Here is a 21,847-nt window from a genome sequence, read left to right on the forward strand (position 1 = left end):
GTGCCTTACATCTAGCTTCCTTCTACCACAGAACCTTTGCACATGCTTGGCTCTTCATCTCTCTAGCCTTATCAATTTCATCTCATTCTTAGATCCCAATACTCCTCACTTCTACAGGTAACTTTGCCTCACTTTCTAGAAGAGGGGAAATTCTTTTCATGAGATGTGCTTTTACGTCTTCATAATACATTCTCGTTTTTCCATTTATTTCAGTAATGGATTTATTTTCTGCCAGACTCATCCTCTTGCCAGTAAGTACCTGGGGGCAGGATGTCTGTCCTGCTCTCAGTGTTATGTTCCAAGCATCTAGCACAGGACTTAGCATAGGAGAGATGGTTTGTAAATGAATACTTTTTTAATTAAAAGTGCTATAACTACCTATATTTTGCCATTCAAGACTTTGCTTTGCACATATTTATTTCTCCAGGATTTATTATCTGCTTTGTGCCCAATACGAATTCAATAGATGTTAATATATGTATAGTCAATATTCTAAAAGCAATCATACAGTGATAATGATTCTCAAATATATACAGAGGAGAAACAGTGTCATTTAGATGTATATTTAGTGATAAAGTCTCTTTATTCACATAGAGTTAATTAATTCTGCCAGTACTTGTTTCTGTTTCCACTGATAAATTATTTTAATCCATGTTTTAAAAATAATATTTCAACACTACACTGTAATTGTACCTACCAATGTCATTACTGATGTTCCTTTGTTACAATTCAATACATCTTTCTTTTGTATGCTTCTATACTTCCGTGTTTATTTCTAACACTTTAGATTGCCTTTGCTACTCTGACAGCCCCATGTGTAGGTAATTATTTCATAATTTAGTCACTTCTTGGTTGTTTTCCATTTCATTTTTTATCCATTGTATGAATTTTAGTCTTCAATCTTCTACTAATATACTCCCAGTGGAATCTGATCCATTATTATAGTTTTTATTAGCGTCAATGTATAGGTTCCTGATAAATCTCTAAACAAACAACAGAAAAAATACACTTGAAAAAATCATCAATAATATTATAATTAATAAAATCTAACTTCTCCAATTTTTTCCTGTACTTTTAATTGCAATGTTTGTTAGTAATTATGATCTTGCACTTGTATTTTCCTTCACTCTGGATCTCTTAAGATAATCTCTCCTGGTTTTCTAATTCTTTTTGAACATTCCTTTTTACATATTTATTAATGTCATGTATTGACTTCTATTTTTCCTGCATTACCCTTCCCCCCCTTCAAAAAGAAATCACTTCATACTTTGCCTAACAAGTTAGGCTTGCCTCTTCTATTTCAAGATTGTATTTTTTTTTTCTCTTGTATGCCCCTGGCCTCTTTGTGCATGTCCTCTCCTCTATCACACCTCTGACTTCTAGCCTCAGCTCATGTTCTTGATAACCTATTGATAAGAGATTTTCATCAGTTAGGCATACAAAGTCCTATTAAACTCAGTGAATTCACTATTATACTCCATTATACTGGCTGCACTACCTATTTTCTGTTCTGATGTTGTTATTTTTAATGCCAGCTGCCATCATTCTCCCATAATCCAGACTCAGAAGTCCTGTCACTATTCATTTTTTTTAGGTTTCTCATTACCCCACATTCGATGATGTCGAGAGCTTTAGATTATTCTTTAATTTTCTTTTCATGAAATGACCTTTCCTTTCCGAACCTATGCATAAAATTTGCTTTAGACCCTTATGTATCATTGATTTAACAAACAGTGCTTGAGTGTTCATTTTGGATAAGGTAATATACTGTCTACTCTGGAGAACTGCAGCTCTCTTTCATTCTAATCATTCCATAGCTGCCACCAGACATGCGTTCATCATACCATGTCCATGCTAGAAAACTCTAACCAGCTCTTATCTGAAATACCATTGCAAAAATGCTAGTTTGTCATTTGAGACCCTATGTAGTCTAAGCAAAATTAGTTTTTCCTTATTCCTCAAACTCCTTATTCCCATCAAATTAGTTTCATCACTATTTGAGCTATCTTTTTATAATATCCAACTCTGTCATCTTTTAAGAAAACACTCCTGGGGCACCTGGGTGGGTCAGTTGGTGATGTGTCTTATTCTTGATTTTGGCTCAAGTCCTGATCTCTGGGTTCTGAGATCAAGCCCTGCATTGGGCTGCTTGAGAGGATTCTCTTTCTCCCTCTCCCTAAGCCTCTCCCCATTAAAATAAATAATCTTTGAGAGAGAGAGAGAGAGAGAGAGAGAGAACACACCCTACCCCCTAATATGCATCTTTTTCATTCCTGTCTTAACTGAAGTGCGGTTCAAAAAAAAAAATTGTAGACATTCTATAGTCTTTTCTGACCTTCTCAATTAGAAGTAAATTTTCATTTTCTTTGGAACTTTTATTATATTTGTATGCTAAGACATCTATTTGTAAATCGCTATTTAGTGTTTGTTTATGAGTTACCATTTAATTATTACCTTATGTTCTTTAACTGAATCTTAAGGCCCCTAAGATAGTCACCCTGTTTCTCAAACAATACATAGTAAGAAACTTTTCATATCCATTGCTTAATAAATATCTGTTGTTTGACAGAATGCATTTAAAGTTTAGTCTTTTCCAACCATCATATCCTTCAAGAAGAAATGTCATAATATATAATCATAATGACTTCTAAAATAAAAGGCAAAAATATAAAATCTATAAAAATTAGACTTCATTCTTTTTCTCTAAGCACTTGGTCCTTTGGTTAGATTGCTATATTTCTTGTATCACCCTCATTACTTTCTCACTTCTCTATTCCCTTTTTTAAAATACTTTATTTATTTATTCATGAGAGACACAAAAAGAGAGAGAAGCAGAGACATAGGCAGAAGAAGAAGCAGGCTCCCTGTGGGGAACCTGATGTGGGACTTGATTCCTGGTCCCGGGGTCATGCCTTGACCCAAAGACAGATGCTCAACTGCTGAGCCACCCAGGTGTCCCTCTCTACCGTTTCTATAAAACTTGTCATATTAATAATCAATTAGATACCGATTCTGTCTCTAATTTTTCTACATTGAAGTATTTTCACTTGGACTATTAGAATAGATACACGGCCAACTCTTCTGCTTCTCCCTGTTCTTGGTAAAAAATAAAAATTATATGAAAAAAAGTCAATTCCTTTAAATGTTATGCTGGTGACAGTACTTCCTGTCTGTCAAATATTAAGCAATAGCCAGTTTCTTGACTTAAAATTAACTACAACCATAGAGGGAATGATGTGCTTGGAAATTCTGTTTCTTGATATAATGCCGCGAAGAGACAATGATCTTTGATAAACTCATCCTAAGTTGAAAATATCATAGGTTGACTCTACCTCTGCAACTAATAATAAGTTATATGTTAATTAACTGAATTTAAATAAAATATCATAAGTTGAAAATGCATTTAATATACTTAATATACCAAATGTCATAACTTAGCCTAATCTACTTTAAACATGCCCAGAACTCTTACATCAGCCTACACTTGGGCAAACTCATCTAACATAAAGCCTATTTTATAATGAAGTGTTGAATATCTTGAGTAATTTATTGAATATGATACTTAACATGAAAAGCAGCATGGCTATATGGGAATCAGTTGTTTACTCTCGTGATCACGTGGCTGACTGGGCACTGTGGCTCACTGATGCTGCCCAGGATCACAAAGAGAGTATCTAACTGCATATTGTTAGTTCTGAAAAGATCAAACTTCAAAATCTGAAGTACGGTTTCTATTGAAGAGTATCACTTTCACATCATTGTAAAGTTGAAAAAGCATAAATTGAACCATCCTAAATCGGGGACGAATTGTATATGTTTTCTGTATACACACACACACACACACACATATACACACACATATATATAACATATATGTATACAGCTTTTATTTTGCTTTTTTTCTGCATTATATATTTGTATTGATCTGCCTTTTCCAGGAAGATAACTTCCCTTTGAGTTCCACCTCTATCATTTGTGCGGTACATGTTGTCAATTCAGTAGACTTCTGACTAGAAAAAAATAGAGCCAACTCATTGTCTTGCACATAAGTTTTCAGTAAACAGTTTTTAACCATATTGACTCAAATAGTAATAAATTCTTAACATTAGGGGAATAAAAAATCTTAACATTAGGAGAGGCTGAAACATAGATTTATAAAGCTGAGTTAGGGGCCACCCACAGGATTAAAGTCAGTTATGAATTAGAAATGTAAATGGGGAGTAAGCCACAAGGGAAGGAAATACATAAAAGATATATTTTAGGTATTAAAATACATATAAAACAATCAGATATATGTGAACCAACAGCAAAGATACTTTGGTCATTAAAATATAGAGGTCATTACTGTAGTGGACATATTCTTTACTTTTTTAAAGATTTTATTTATTTATTCATGAGAGACACACAGAGAGAGGCAGAGACATAGGCAGAGGGAGAAGGAGGCTCCCTGTGGGGAAGCCTGATGTGGGACTCAATCCCAGGACCCCGGGATCATGACCTGAGCCAAAGGCAGATGCTCAACCACTGAACTACCCAGGTGCCCCAGTACTGGATGTATTCTTGAAATGTTTTGTATACCTATGGTTCTGTAGTTAGGTATGTGCCTGGTGTTTACATTATCTGAAAGTAACGATACAAATAGGAAGTAATATTTTTAAGGCTTAAAAAGAGAATTCATGTTACCCCTTGAGATGATTTCCACAAGTATGGCCCAATAAATATAATGGTTTGCACACAGCATATTTTAGTTAATTCTTATGCAGAACAAGAACAGCAAAATGGGCACATGAGAAAAAAAGACAAAAGAGAAAGAATAACTTTTACTGTGCACTCTAGATCCATGATATCCGAAGGATTTAGATATCATAGGATTGGAGAATTACTCTGGGTGAGCTAAGTTACTTAATTTATATCTAGTAGTCAGAAAACAGAGTACCAAGATATGTAAACCTAGGCAGCATGTCATAGTGAAAAGAGCTAATACTGACAAAGCCTATTGAAGGAATACAGAAAATAACATGCAGAGTTATGGGAGAATTTGAACCTTACCTACTTAATTAATTCACTACATTCAGGAAATGATGAAGGCATTAAGGATGACCCTGTTCCCCTCAAGAAACAGCTCCCAAAATCCATAATATTTAAAAAATGTATAGCATAATGCATAATAAAACATAAAATATCAATATATGTGTGCATATATATGCTATCAAATAGCATGTATATATATTTGAATGTATACATTTATAATTATTTAGATGACTACTTTTAACTGGTTTAATCACATAACATTAATTTTATTCTTTTGCTCATATACATTTAATATTCTGTGATGATAGAAGGTTTTTTGCATGTGAATTTCCATGATTTGTAAAAAGGAATTTTCAGTTGATTATTGTCTAATTATATAATTAGTCTAATTAGCCTAATTATAACTAATTATGTAATTGATGTAAATATGTTCAGTCTTGTAATTAGATGGTGTAATTACAATACACAAGATGATGTCATGAATATCTTTATGAAAGTTCTAGAAAAATAGCAAAAATGTGTGTAGTTTGTAATATTTAAGTAAATATTTCTTTAATATTGACCAAATTATTTGCAACACCTATATTTAAGCTTTTAAATCTACTTTTTATAAATAAAATAAAAAAGAGAAGGCATTTTATGTATTAGTCTGTGGCCCTTACCAATGTTGACATTGTATAGTGAAATAATACCCACAGTCTCAAGCACGAGTTCTAATTTCCTTATAAAAGAACTTAGAACTTTTCAAATATTTATTTTCAGCTATCAGTAAAAAATTAAAACCTTTTAGTTCACAATAATTTTTCTATCTCTAGCAGCTAATTTATTACGAACTTATAAACTGACACTGTATGTTAGCTTACATCTTCAATATTGAGTGGAAGTATAAATGCATAATTATTCCTCTTAAACTTATTGCATTATATTCTTTTTAAAAAGATTTTATTTATTTGAGAGAGAGAGAGAGAGAACAGGGGTGGGGAGTAGAGGAAAAAGCAGACTTCCTGCTAGGCAAGCAGCCAGATCTAGAACTCCATCCCAGGAACCTGGGATCACAACCTGAGCAGAAGGCAGACACTTAACTGATTGAGGTGCCCAGGTGCCCCTTATTACATTAGATTCTTATAAATTCTCTCAGACTTAGGAACTCAGGCCAATTTCACCTCAGAAACATGAGCTATATAAAAAAGTATAAATAAGATTTTCTCACTCAACAGAATGATCAAATAAATATTTGATTCAAATGGATGTAATTAACTTAATATGAATGGGAAAATTCTATTTAATAAAAACAAGACATTATTATTGAAGAGCAAAACATAGTATCCTTAAAAAATTAACTTTCTAATGTTAAAAAATAAGCACACTATGATCTGTAATGTGAATCATTCTATAACATAGTCCCAGTATACTGCCCCAGCTTTACAGTCCACTGTTTCCCATCTATACCAATTGTTGTTCCAGCCAACCAGAGACACACAGCCTATCTTAAGAGATATTGTCTTCTTTCTGCATTATTTTATGTACTATTGTTTTCCACCTTGAGTGGTCTCTCAGTGGCATTATTCTGTGCCTCTATGTTGACAATGATTTTTACTTTGTATCATAATGATTATTTACTTTAAGTCCTCCCCATACAGATCAACAAAGTTAGCAGAGGAGGAGCCATGCCTAGTAACTTCTATATCTCTGGCAGAGAGTTTTCCATATCTTACACATAATGGATCTAAGTTATTTTAACTGGATCTTCTTTACACTTTGAAGCCACAGGCCACAGGATCTATGGAAATAATTTAAAATATTACTAAAGTACTACAATACAAATGGTGCTAATATGGAAAGTTTTTCCAACATAAAGTACACATGGTAGTTGATAGGGAACAACCAACCAAGAAATCAAGAACAGCTAAGAATTTTATAATTTACATAAATACATATAAAAACAGGCAGAATAAGCAAAAGAAAATTAAATACTATTCCTATCTCATTACAAATACCAAATTCTTTATTTGGGAACTATTTCAAGGATACAACACAAAATTAATTTTAAATCTAGAGCAAATTTGATATGTAGACTAAACAATTAATGCCTTTAATTCAGTAACATAATTCTGGATAGTTACTTAGAAATGTGTGACTTTATCTTCCAATGTAGAGAAAAACAACTACATATGGTAACACTGTAAATTAGAACCTACATAGAAATTACATTTTATCATTGTGAAAATAAAGACCACAAGCTAAGTTCATTTTGCTGCTTTCTACTGCCAACCATAATTCACAGTCCTTCCAAATTTCCAAGGTGGCAAGAAGCTAAAAAGAGGTTGTTGTTTGCCATCAAGAAGATTCATGGCGGGGGGGGGGGGGGGGGGAAGGGGGGGAGGCCCTGCATCATGTTCATCTGTATTATAAAAATTCTAGCCCTGAAATTATCAATCTATTAATTCTAAATTTGTCATTCAACAGAACTTTTAGAGAAACTCTGCCCATTCTTTAGCTGTCTATATTTGAAGTCATGTAGTAATATTATCATAAGTACTAACTGCATCCCTTCTGGAGAAATTGTGTATTTAAACAGAACTCCAAAATGGCAGCCCAGAGGGCCAAATACAGATCTCTGGCAACAACGGGCACTGTATTGGTTTCTAAGATGTGGGCATGCACAGCAAGCTTCATCAATTCTTATTTTCATATTACAAGATTTACACATATATGTTACCAGATTAGTCTCAGTGAACATTTGAATTTGTTTCCTGCACAAAAGTAAACCGATTATGCCCATTAAAAAAGAAACCCTGGGTCTTCCAGGTGGCTACCTACACATGGCTGCCTGGCCCATGAGATGTAATTTCTTTATAAGAAACTCTTCAGAATTTCTCAAGTAAATGGCCAGCTTGCTATACACTTACGATAAACATACATATGCACAAAGAGACTCAAAAATTGTATCTCACAAGTTGATGACTAAATAAAATTAACTGAAAAATTTTAAATATGCTCTCAGATTGTTCATAAAGCAATATTACACATGATAAAGCACTAAAATAAAAATGAGGAGGATCAAGTTTTTCTTTGCTTTATAATAATACATCGCCAATATCCATCATCCTCTGTTCAAAAGCAATCTCCTTAAACTCATCTACAGATTCAAAACAACTTTATTCAAAATCTTATTAGACTTTTGGTAGGAATTGACAAAATTATCCTAAAATTTAAGTGGAAATATAAGGCTAAAACATCAAAATCAGTTTTGAAAAAAATGGACATAGTTGGGAGATTTATTCTTTCTGATTTCAAGATTTACTATAAAGCCACAATAATTAAGACACTGTGGTATTGGCATAAAGACAGACATATAAATCAATGGAACAAAATAAATAGTTCATAAATAGACCCTAATATACAGGGTCAATTGATTTTCAATTTAAATGTCAAAGAAATTCAGTGATGAATGATCTTTTTAATAAATGGTGGTAGAACACATGTATATCTATCTGCATAAAATGAACTTCAAGCATTCCCTCACACTATAAAGAAAAATTAACTCAAAATGGAAAGAAAAGTTGGTAAATATAAGTGAATAATGACTGTTCCAAAGAACAAAATAATATGTTGTTGATTTTAAATTATAATTAAAATACTAGACAAAAATAAGATAAAATACAAAAAGAGTAAATATTCTTTTTTTTTTAAGATTTTATTTATTTATTCATGAGAGAGACACACAGAGAGAGAGAGGCAGAGACATAGGCAGAGGGAGAAGCAGGCTCCATGCAGGGAGCCTGACGTGGGACTTGATCCCAGGACTCCAGGATCACGCTCTGGGCCAAAGGCAGGCATTAAACCGCTGCGCCACCCAGGGATCCACAAAAGAGTAAATATTCTTAAAATATTCTAAGTTTCTATCATCATTAAGTAAGTGATGAAGTAATAATCAAAGATGCAAGGTGTAATTCTTAAGGGAACCAATAAAAGATACTAAGATAATTTAAAACCCTTAAATAGAGGAATAAATGGAATAATTAAAAATATTTGATAAATCCAAAAGAAGGCAAGAAAAGAGATAAGTAAAATAAAATAGGTGGGTCATGTGGACAAAAAAGAATTAAATATACTAAAAACTAAGGTTTGTCCCATTGGATTAAAACAACGAAACCTATATACTGATTGCAAGTGACATATTATAAAGATGTAAATTTGAAACTAAAACTCTCTCTGTCTCAGATAAATAAATAAAAATTTTAAAGAAAAATAAAAAAGGAGAGGAGGCACTTGGGTGGCTGAGACTTGGGCTCTCAGGTCATGATCCCAGGGTCCTGGGATTGAGCCCCCTTTTGGGCTCTCTTCTGAATGGGGAGTCTGCTTCTCTATCTCCTGCTCTTCCTCTCCACTTGTGCACGCTCTTTCTCTCTCTCTCTCTCTCTCTATTAAATAAATAAAAATCTTTAAAAAAAAAAGAGGTGAATATTTACCATTTTCCCTCAACCCTCCAAATAAACCAAATACTAACCAAAAGAGAAACAAACCAAGAAACAGACCCTTAACCATAGAGAACAAACTGATGGTTACCAGAGGGGAGGTGGGTGGAGGATGAGTTAACTAGGCAATGGGGATTAAAGAGTGCACTTGTGATGAGTACCAGGTATTTTATGGAAGTGTTGAATCACTCTATTGTACACCTGAAACAAATATTACTGTATGTTAACTAACTGGGATTTAAATAAAAACTGCAAAAAAAATTGTGCAGTTAAATAAATGACAGACAAAACAGGCTTTAATGCAAGAAGCAATTTTAGAAGTAAAAATGGACGTTCTTTTTTTTTTTTTAATTTCTTTATGATAGTCACAGAGAGAAAGAGAGAGAGAGAGAGAGAGAGAGAGAGAGGCAGAGACATAGGCAGAGGGAGAAGCAGGCTCCATGCACCGGGAGCCCGACGTGGGATTCCATCCCGGGTCTCCAGGATCGTGCCCTGGGCCAAGGCAGGCCCAAACCGCTGCGCCACCCAGGGTTCCCAAAATGGACGTTCTTAATGATAATCTACCAGGAAGACATAATATCCAGAAGATAATATATTTAGATAATTATCAGGAAGTTATAATAATTATATATCTGTAAGTACTAATAATATACCTCAGAATATATAAAGCAAGAATTGATAAAAATAAAGACAAGACAAATCTACAGCCATATTAGTAGATATTAACTTCTTTAAATAGTTTTTAAAACAGCAGACACAAAAATCAGAAAATACAAAGGAAATCTGAACAACACAATTAACAAATGTAGCCTATTTGAAACAAAACAAATGTGAAGTGCATATTCTTGTGGTGCACATTGATCACTTATGAAAATAGATCACAGGCTTACCATAATGAAAGTCTCAAAGAATTTCTGGAGGTTAAAATTGTTCAGAGTATGCTTTCTGACATAGTGAAATTAGACTAGAAGTCAATTAAAAGCTGTAACTAGAAAATCATTACAGTTTGGAAACTATATACATCAACATGCATCCACTTAGAACACCATTCTCTTTCCCATTTCACTAAGCCTTCTTTAGGGGATAAAGAAGGATGGAATTATAGAGTGACTCAAGAGTTACTAATAACCTGGACTTTAAAAATTTTTGTGTAACGTATTTTTTATACTATTTTTTGTACCATAGCCAGAAATCCAGATGTCTCCATGGAAGTACTGGCTCAATTTTAACACATTTTTATTGAGAATCTTCCACGTGTCAGGCACTGTTTGAGCTCTAGAAAAGACACAGTCTCTATAATTAGTGAGTTTATGCCCAAACACACAAATGAGATAATCTGATGGATTCAGTGCTATGGGAAAAATAAAATAAAACTGAGTTTTGGAAAAGTGTAACTGTGGAAGGGAAGGGATATTACTTGAGAGATCTGTCAGGGAAGTGTTTCTGAGGTGGTAAGTCTTCAGTGTTAAGAAGTCCCTGCCATATTACCTAAGTAAATATGAGGGAGAATTAATAACATGAAGATCCTAGGCATAGACAAGGTTGGCTTCTAGGGATCATGTGACCAGAAGAGTGAGTGAAGTATAGATTAAATAAGTGAGAGTGAAGCAGAACAAAGTCAAACATGATCTAGGTCAAAATACATTATTTGGATTGATTCTAAGTATTTGAAAGCCACTGGAAGAATTAAAGCAAAAAAAAAAAAAGATTATATTTACATTTTTGTTTGTTTATTTTTTGAGAGAGAGAGAGCACCTGCATGTGTGTGCTTGCATGAGGTGTTGGGTGGGGGATGGCAAACAGACAGGAAGAGAGGAGTGAGAAAGAATCCCAAGCAGGCTCCATGCCCAGTGCAGAGCCCAGTGCGAGACTCCATCTAATGACCCTGAGATCATGACCTGAGCAGAAACCAGGAGTCAGAAGCTTAAACAACTGAGCCACCAAGGTGTCCCAGATTTACATTTTTAAATAATAAATCACCTGTTTGGGGTTATAAAGCATGGCAGCCAGTTATTCCAATATTCCACAATTCCATAGAGAGATAATGAAAGTTTTATGATATAGTTGGACTTGTGTATATCAGGCATATGTGCAGTATACACCTGTGATATGAGGTACAACCACTGATAATATTTAATCTATGAAAAAGCTTCTCTATGGCTGTAAGAACTAAATTTTCCATGTGCTGCTACTTGAAATTTCGTATCAGTTTGGCCTACATAACACATTTGATATTAACAAATCGAGTACATACATAACATAGAATTATTGAAGCATTCCTTGCTGCAACATGAATTTTTAGGACAGATACAAATACATAATAGCTATTTCAGAAGGAGAGATAAGCAACACTGTCAAGTAACCAAAAGCAGGAAAGACATCTTTAAAAAGGAGCTAAATTGCATGTTATTGGCCATTATCAACTACAGCAGGTGAATCCAGAAGACAGAATTTGCAAGAAAAGTCTGTTTCTTAAATATTTTTTAAGAGAACTGATTCAGATGGTCTAAGCTGCAGAGTCAGGAGGACATCCACCAGAGAAAGCCTGCATTATATAGCACAGTAAAAGCTGATATTCATATACAAGGAAGTATCAGTAAGGAAATGCTCAAATTAAAAAAGTGTTGTTACCTCATAAAAGAAGAGGTAAAGAGAAAGAGGGAAAAGAAAACAAAGTTACTTTTATAAGGCAGAATCAATAGCTATTAGTTTGAAAGTTCTCATAAGATGGTTTTTTGGAACAGCTAACATAAAAACGAAATAGATTCAAAGGAATAAATGAAAAGTTTCACAGTGCTGGCTTAATAAACAAATTCCTAATAATCTTCTTTTGTATATTTTTTATTGGAGTTCTATATGCCAACATATAGTATAATACCCAGTGCTCATCCCGTCAAGTGCCCCCCCTCAGTGCCTGTCACCCAGTAACCCCATCCCCCTGCCCACCTCCCCTTCCTCTACCACCTTGTCCATTTCCCAGGGTTAGGAGTCTCTCATGTTCTGTCACCCTCACTAATATTTCCCACTCATTTTCTCTCCTTTACCCTTTATTCCCTTTCACTATTTTTTATATTCCCCAAATGAATGAGACCATATGTTTGTCCTTCTCCGATTGACTCACTTCACTGAGCATAATACCCTCCAGTTCCATCCACGTCGAAGCAAATGGTGGTTATTCATCGTTTCTATATGCCTGAGTAATATCCCATTGTATACATAAACCACATCTTCTTTATCCATTCATCTTTCGTTGGACACCGAGGCTCCTTCCACAGTTTGGCTATCGTGGCCATTGCTGCTATAAACATCGGGGTGCAGGTGTCCCGGCGTTTCATTGCATCTGTATCTTTGGGGTAAATCCCCAGCAGTGCAATTGCTGGGTTGTAGGGTAGCTCTATTTTTAACTCTTTGAGGAACCTCCACACAGTTTTCCAGAGTGGCTGCACCAGTTCATATTCCAACTAACAGTGCAAGAGAGTTCCCCTTTCTCCACATCCTCTCCAACATTTGTTGTTTCCCATCTTGTTAATTTTCACCATTCTCACTGGTGTGAGGTGGTATCTCATTGTGGTTTTGATTTGTCTTTCCCTGATGTTAAGTGATGCGGAACATTTTCTCATGTGCTTGTTGGCCATGTCTATGTCTTCTTTGATGAAATTTTTGTTCATGTCTTTTGCCCATTCCATGATTGCATTGTTTGTTTCTTTCCTGTTGAGTTTAATAATTTCTTTATAGAACTTGGATACTAGCCCTTTATCTGATAGGTCATTTGCAAATATCTTCTCCCATTCTGTAGGTTGTGTTTTAGTTTGTTGACTGTTTCTTTTGCTGTGAAGAAGCTTTTTATCTTGATTAAGTCCCAATAATTCATTTTTGCTTTTGTTTCCCTGGCCTTTATAGATGTATCTTGCAAGAAGTTGCTGTGGTCAAGTTCAAAAGGGTGTTGCCTGTGTTCTCCTCTAGGATTTTGATGGATTCCCCTCATATTTAGATCTTTCATCCATTTTGAGTTTATTTTTGTGTCTAGTATAAGAGAATGGTCTAGTTTCATTCTTCAGCATGTAAATGTCCAATTTTCCCAGCACCATTTATTGAAGAGACTGTCCATTTCCCCGTGGATAATCTTTCCTGCTTTGTCAAATATTACTTGACCATAGAATTGAGGGCCCATTTATGGATTCTCTATTCTGTTCCATTGATCTATGTGTCTGGTTTTGTGCCAGTACCACACTGTCTTGATGATCACAGCTTTGTAGTACAATTTGAAATCCGGCATTGTGATGCCCCAGCTCTGGTTTTCTTTTTCAATATTCCCCTGGCTATTCAGGGTCTTTTCTGATTCCACACAAATCTTAAGATAATTTGTTCCAGCTCTCTGAAGAAAGTCCATGGTATTTTGATAGGGATTGCATTAAATGTGTAAATTGGGGGGGCCCCGGTGGTGCAGCGGTTTAGCGCTGCCTGCAGCCCAGGGCGTGATCCTGGAGACCCTGGATTGAGTCCGACGTCGGGCTCTCTGCATGGAGCCTGCTTCTCCCTCTGCCTGTGTCTCTGCCTTTCTCTGTGTGTGTGTCTCTATGAATAAATAAATAAAATCTTAAAAAAAAAAACTTAAAAATAAATGTAAAAAATGTGTAAATTGCCCTGGGTAGCATTGACATTTTCACAATATTAATTCGTCCAGTCCAAGAGAATGGAATATTTTTCCATTTCTTTGTGTCTTCCTCAATTTCTTTCAGAAGTTTTCTGTAGTTTTTAGGGTATATATCCTTTACTTCTTTGGTTAGGTTTATTCCTAGGTATCTTATGCTTTTGGGTGCAATTGTAAATGGGATTGACTCCTTAACTTCTCTTTCTTCAGTCTCATTGTTAGTGTATAGAAATGCCACTGATTTCTGGGCATTGATTATGTATCCTGCCACACTGGAATTGCTCTATGAGTTCTAGCAGTCTTGGAGTGAATTCTTTGGCTTATGTATATATAGTATCATGTCATCTGCAAAGAGGGAGAGTTTGACTTCTTCTTTGCAAGTTTGAATGCCCTTTTCTCTCTCTCTCTCTCTCTCTCTCTCTCTCTTTTTTTTTTTTTTGTTTTACCTGATTGCTGAGGCTAGGACTTCTATACTATGTTGGATAGCAGTGGTGAGAGTGGACATTAGGGGAAAGGCTCCCAGTGTTTCCCCATTGAGAATGATATTCCTGTGGGCTTTTCATTGATGGCTTTTAAGATGCTGAGGAATGTTCCCTCTATCCCTACACTCTGAAGATGTTTGATCAGGAATGGATGCTATATCTTGTCAAATGCTTTCTCTCCATCTATTGAGAGGATCCTATGGTTCTTGTTTTTTCTTTTGTTGATATGATCTATACGTTGATGGCTTTACAACTGTTGAACCAGCCTTGCATCCCGGGGATGAATCCCACTTGGTCATGGTGAATAATCTTCTTAATGTAATGTTAGATCCCATTGGCTAGTATCTTGCTGAGAATTTTTGCATCAGTGTTCATCAAGGATGTTGGTCTACAATTCTCCTTTTTGGTGGGGTCTTTGTCTGGTTTTGGAATTAAGGTGATGCTGGCCTCATAGAACGAGTTTAGAAGTATTCCATCCCTTTCTATCTTTCCAAACAGCTTTAGTAGAATAGGTATGGTTTCTTCTTTAAATGTTTGATAGAATTCTCCTGGGAAGCCATCTAGCCCTGGACTTTTCTGTCTTGGGAGGTTTTTGATGGCTGCTTCCATTTCCTCCCTGGTTACTGGTCTGTTCAGGTTTTCTATTTCTTCCTGTTCCAGTTTTGGTAATTTGTGGTTTTCCAGAAATGCATCCATTTCTTAGATATTGATATATCAATAAATTAGATAGCCTAATTTATTGGTGTATAGCTGCTCATAATATGTTTTTAAAATATTTTGTATTTCCTTGGTATTGGTGGTGTTCTCTACTTTTTCATTCATGATTTTATTAATTAGAGTCTTTTCTCTTTTGTTTTGAAAAAGGCTGGCTAATGGTTTATCTATCTTATTAATTCTTTCAAAGAACCAACCCCTGGTTTTGTTGATCTGTTCCACAGTTCTTCTGGTCTCTATTTCATTGAGTTCTGCCCAAATATTTATTATCTCTCTTCTTCTGCTTGGTGTAGGTTTTACTTGCTGTTCTTTCTCCAGCTCATTTAGGTGCAAGGTTAGCTTCTGTATTTGACTTTTTTTCCAATTTTTTGATGGATGCTTGTATTGCAAAATATTTCCTTCTTAGGACTGCTTTTGCTGTATCCCAAAGATTTTGAATGGTTCTATCTTCATTTTCATTAGTTTCCATGAGTCTTTTTAATTCTTCTCTAATTTCCTGGTTGACCCTTTCATTTTTAGCAGGATCCTCCTTAACCTCCATGTGTTTGAGTATCTTCCAAATTTCTTCTTGTGATTGAGTTCAAGTTTCAAAATATTATGGTCTGAAAATATGCAGGGGGACATCTCAATCTTTTGGTATTGGTTGAGACCTGAATGTGGTTTATTCTGGAGAAAGTTCCATGTGCACTTGAGAATAATGTGTATTCAGTTGCGTTTGGATGTAAAGCTCTGTAAATATCTATGAAATCCATCTGGTCCAGTGTATCATTTAAAGCTCTTGTTTCTTTGGAGATGTTGTGCTCAGAAGATCTGTCATTTCCAGAAAGCGCCGTGTTGAAGTCTCCCAGTATCAGTGCATTATTATCTAAGTATGTCTTTACTTTGGTTATTAATTGATTGATATACTTGGCAGCTCCCACATTCGGGGCATAAATATTCATGATTGTTAGGTCCTCTTGTTGGGTAGTTCCTTTAAGTATGATATAGCGTCCCTCTTCATCTCTTACTACATCTTTGGGATAAACTTTAATTCATCTGATATGAGGATGGCTACCCCTGCTTTCTTTTGAGGACCATTTGAATGGTAAATGGTTCTCCAGCCCTTTATTTTCAGGTTTCTGGTGTCCTTAGGTCTAAAATGAGTCTCTTGTTGACAGCAAATAGATGGGTATTGCTCTTTTATCCAGTCTGAAACTCTGTGTCTTTTGATGGGATCATTAAGCCCATTCACGTTCAGAGTAACTATCCAAAGATAAGAATTTAGTGTCATCATAATACCTCTTCAGTCCCTGTTTTTGTGGATTACTACTTTGGGCTTCTTCTTTTTTTTTTTTTTTACAGAGTTCCCCTTAATATTTCTTGCAGAGCTGGTTTGGTGGTCACATATTCTTTCAGTTTCTGCCTATCTTGGAAGCTCTTTATCTCTCCTTCTATTCTGAATGAGATCCTTGCTAGACAAAGTATTCTTGGCTGCAGGTTCTTCTCATTTAGGACCCTGAATATATCCTGCCAGCCCTTTCTGGCCTGCCAGGGCTCTGTGGAGAGGTCTGCTGTTAATCTAATATTTCTCCCCATATAAGTTAGGCATCTCTTGTCTCTTGCTGCTTTAAGGATCTTCTCTTTATCTTCGGAATTTGCAAGTTTCACTATAAATGTTGAGGTTTTGAACTTTTTTTTTTTTTTTTTTTAGGGGAGGGAACCTCTCTATCTCTTGGATATGAATGCCTGTTTCCCTCCCCAAATTATGGAAGTTCTCAGCTATGATTTGTTCAAATATGCTTTCTGGCCCTCTGGCCCTCTTGGCACCCTCTGGAACCCCAATTATAAGCAGATTTTTCCCTTCTGAGGCTGTCATTTATTTCCCTTAACCTTTCCTCATGGTCTTTTAATTGTTTTTCTCTTTTTTTCCTCAGCTTCCTTCCTTGCCATCAAGTTGTCTTCTATGTCACTCACTCTTTCTTCTATCTAATTAACCCTCGCCGTTAGGACCTCCAGTTTGGATTGCATCTCATTTAATTGATTTTTAATTTCGGCCTGATTAGATCTAAATTCTTCAGGCATAAAATCTCTTGAATACTTTATGCTTTTTTCCAGAGCCACGAGTAGCTTTATAATTGTGCTTCTGAATTGGTTTTCAGATGTCGAATTGTAATCCAAATTCTGTAACTCTATGGCAGAGAGTACTGTTTCTGATTCTTTCTTTTGTGGTGAGTTCTTCTTTCTAGTCATTTTTCTCAGTGCAGAGTGGCTGTATGAGTGGGCAGTGTCAAGAATATAAACCACGATCTAGGTAAATTTCACCCTAGATGATTGTGCCAAGGTCAGAGACCAGAAGTTGAAAACAAAGATCAGAACGAAATAAAACAAAAGGACCACTGAAGTGAAAAACAAATTTTAAAACAAAGTAGTATAAAATAAAAGACTAAGGATCCTAAAGAAGAAGAGAAAAAAAAAAAAGAAAAAAAAAAGGAGAAAAAGGGGAGGGGGTGACTGGAAGATGGTAGAGGTGAAGAAGTTGTAGTGAAGGGAGAATGTAGTCTACCTGAGGTGTCCTAGAGGCTGATCGTCTTGTTTCTCAGTATATTAAGTTCTGTATATTAGAAGATACATAGTCCCAAATTTATATAAAGCAGAAATACTTGTAGAGGGCCCCAACGTTGACCACCAAAACATAAATGAGATAAAAGAGGGGGACAAAATGGGAATTAGGGATCTCACAGAATGAACCAGCACAGTATACCAGTTGGTTCTGGGTGCATGCTGGTCATGTTTTAGAAGGTATTAACTTCCATCATTGTAGAACAAAATGAGGCAGAGGAAACAAAAAACACAAAACAAAAAAAGATATCTTGTATATCTCTCAAAATTAAGTTGAGTACGTTGAAGAATCTAGAAGTGGGAAATACATCTAGGACCTGTATTGTAGAAATATGAAAGACAAAAAGGAAGAATCTTAAAAATGAAGAGGTGCTAAAATATTGTAGTTAAGGTGGGAAAAGAGAAAAAAAAAAAAAGGAAAGTACAGTCTGATATAAAAACGAGTTGTACAGAAGAAAAAAAAAGGAGGGGTACCCTCTGGTTCTGTATACTGTAAATCCCTCAACTTCCCCTGGAGCTTTCCAGTACTGCTCTGTCAAGAACTTGCTCTCCCCCTGTCCTTCCAGCTGGTCTTCTGGGGGAGGGGCCTGCTGTGCTGACTCTCAGGTGTGTGCACCTGGGGGAGATGCCCCACCCCCTGCCAGGTGCACGGCTCAGTGGGAGCTGTTTATCATGTGAGACCCCTGTTCCCTGAGGCCCCGCCCCTCCCAGGCACAGGGTGACACCAGGAGGAACAACCCCACTGGCGGTGGCCAGCTCTCCAGCCCTGGAGTCAGCTCCCGCAGTAACTACCGCGGCTCCCAGTCCGCACAGATCTGGATGCTCCCAGGGCAGCGGGGGTCCTGATCTGCACAGTCGAAGTGCCGGGGGCAGGAGCGTCCCCACTGTCCTGTGCCCTCCCCACCTCCGCCTGTCCCGGGGGGAGCACAGGATCCTGGGCTGTGTCCCCCGGCGCCCTGGGCTCTGGGGCCTTCACCGCTGGAATCGCACTCCCCGGGCGGGCTCCCGAAGGCAGCAGGCGCAGCCCCCTCGCCCGGAGCCCCCGCCTGACCCACCGGCTTCTCCCCGAGGCCCCGCCGGGCGGCTCCAGCCCTTTATTGAGCTCCGCCCGTGGTGTGCGGTGCGCTCTCCTCTGGGGTCACCTCCTCTGTTAGTGACCCCGGGAACCTGGGGCTCCACTGTCCCTCCTGGGTCCTGCCCGAGTTCCCTGCTGAGCGCCCTTCCCTCCAGGAAGAATCTGGCGCGGATTTTTAAAGTTCCCGCTTCTCCGGGGCTGGGCTCTGCTGTCCCCGAGGTTCTCACCGTCCCCCTTAGCCCGGTTCCTCGCAGGTCCCCCACCCACTTGAGTCTTTTTTATTTGTTTCCGCCTTCCTACCTTGTTAGAAGCGCAAACCCTTCTCTCTGTAGCATTCTAGCTGTTCTCTCATTACATCTCAGGTCCAATTCGTAGGTTTTCAGGATGATTTGAAAGTAATCCAGGTAAGTTGGTGGGGCCGAGTCACTTGGGGACCCTATTCCTCTGCCATCTTGCCCCGCCCCACCTAATATTTTTGAAAGTATAATTCCCTCCCCCCAAAATTTGGACAGGGCACATGTGTACATATGCCTAAGAGATCAGACCCACCTACAGGTAATAAACGGCTATACAGTGTTACCTCAGTATCTGTAAAACTACCACGTTTCACAAGATTCTAAAGGAAAAATTGTTTTCTAAGTTTTAACAACATACACATTTTAGGCAACCTACAGAATTAGAAAAAAATTGCAAATGACACATCTGATAAAGAGTTAGTACCCAGAATACATAAAGAACTTATAAAACTCAACACCCCAAAACCAAGTAATCCAATTAAACATAAACAGATATTTCTCCAAAGAAGACAAACAGATGGCCAACGGACATGTGAAAAGATACTCATTATCATATGTCATCAGGGAAATGCAAATCAAAACCATATCTCTCATCCATCAGAATGGCTAAATTCAAAAACACAAGAAACAACAGGTGTTGGAGATTATGCACTGTTGGTGAAAATGTAAACTGGTGCATCTATGGTAGAAAACAGTAGGGAGGTTCCTCAGAAAATCAAAAATAGAACTAATTTATGAACCAGCAATCACACTACTGGGTATTCCCCCAAATATAAAAACACTAATTCAAATGGATATGTATGCCCCCCCCTCTTTGTTTATAGCAGCATTATTTACAAGAGCCAAGATACAGAAGCAGCTCAAGTGTCCATCAACTGACGAGTGGATGAAGAAGACAATGGAATATTATTTAGTTATAAAAAGCATGAAATCTTCCCATTTGCAAGGACATGGGTGGAGCTACAGAGTATGCTAAGTGAAATAAGGCAGTCAGAATAAAACAAATACTATGATTTCATTCATATGTGGAACTTAAGAAATTAAACAAGCAATAGGTAAAAAACAGAAAAACCAAGAAACAGACTCTTAATTACAGAGAACAAACAGATGGTTACCAAAGGGGGGTATTGGGGAAGTGGGTTAAAAAGTGATGGGCATTAAGAAATGCACTTGTGATAAGCACCAGGTGATGTATGGAAGTATCAAATTACTATACTGTACACCTGAAACTAATATTACATCGTATGTTAACTGAAATTAAAATAAGAACTTTTTAAAAAACAACATACATATTCTAAAAAAACACTGACAATAGAAAAACAAATGGTAGGTGATAATTTATCTGATTTCAAAACCTTAACGCACCCAAGCAACTAAATACTGGTAACAAATATTTTGTTAATTTTCTAAGAAAATAAATGATATTACTAAAAACTGAAGGATGTATTATTATAGTACATAGAATGTATGGGGAAAACCTGATCCTCTTTGTTGACAGAAGGCTATTGATACTGCAATGTCCTGAGTCAGGAGAGGGTCAGATCGAAACAGGCTGTGTCATGGTAGTCTCAGTAGTAACACATGTGTAACAATGATTTTCAGATATTTATATCTTGGCAAGTCCCAGCTAATCTATAACTACAAATAGCAATATAATAATATATATGATGTGTTCAGATGTTTTTATATAATCATGCATTCTTTTACAGTTAATATCTAAACATTGGCAATTATATTAATCATAGAGGTCTGGACTCAGACATTACAAGTAAACGGCTCATTATATAAGGAAATATATTTAATGGTGAAAAATTAGATGCTGAGAAATTTACAAATTCAGGATGACCTTCTATTATTACAGAGTTGAGAAGTGAAACATATTTATCCTTAATATTTCAAAGTAGAATATTCATAATATATAAAATTTAGTTGTATATTGTCCTAGTTACAATCACATAGAATCTCAAAGCTACAGATAATGTGGTTAAATACTTGTTTATCTTATTGCCTATATCTTTTTAAAATTATTATTCATGGTCACAGATATTTTGAGTATTTTCCATAGACATTTTTATTAAAAATATTTTACTTTGTCTGTTAGGTTTGTATTTCTTTCTAGTCACCAGAAAAGCTTTATAATATAACGGCATTCAAATATTCTTACAAATTTCAGTGTCTTCTTTGAGAATTACTGATTCTCTACTTGATACATATTATAAAAGAATATTTCATATCACATTCACTCCATGTAAAATTAACTCAATTTTTTAATTAAATAAGTTAATGACTCATTAGATATTTTAGTTTTTACATGAGTAGGATCTATTTTTAAACTAAGTTAAAACCCAAAATGCACAAAAGAAATGGAAGACACTTTTTCCTAAAATCAAAATTAAATGAATTTCAAGTAGATTTCTTCATTCTTTTAAAATATATTTGCCACTGCAAATAAGAAAATGAAAATCACTCCCTTTAAGAAATATTTTCCACAAAAAACAAAGCAGTCAGCAAATGTAAAATTA

The 21,847-nt window shown here is 36.1% G+C and overlaps 1 protein-coding gene across 3 annotated transcripts in view; it reads right to left on the reverse strand.

Annotated features, from left to right (window-relative positions):
* MDGA2 (MAM domain containing glycosylphosphatidylinositol anchor 2) overlaps positions 1–21,847 on the reverse strand; it is a 791,718-nt gene that overhangs the window by 282,166 nt on the left and 487,705 nt on the right. The window lies entirely within an intron of this gene.

Source organism: Canis lupus, chromosome 8 (assembly GCF_003254725.2).
Source record: "Canis lupus dingo isolate Sandy chromosome 8, ASM325472v2, whole genome shotgun sequence".
Taxonomy (NCBI): domain Eukaryota; kingdom Metazoa; phylum Chordata; class Mammalia; order Carnivora; family Canidae; genus Canis; species Canis lupus.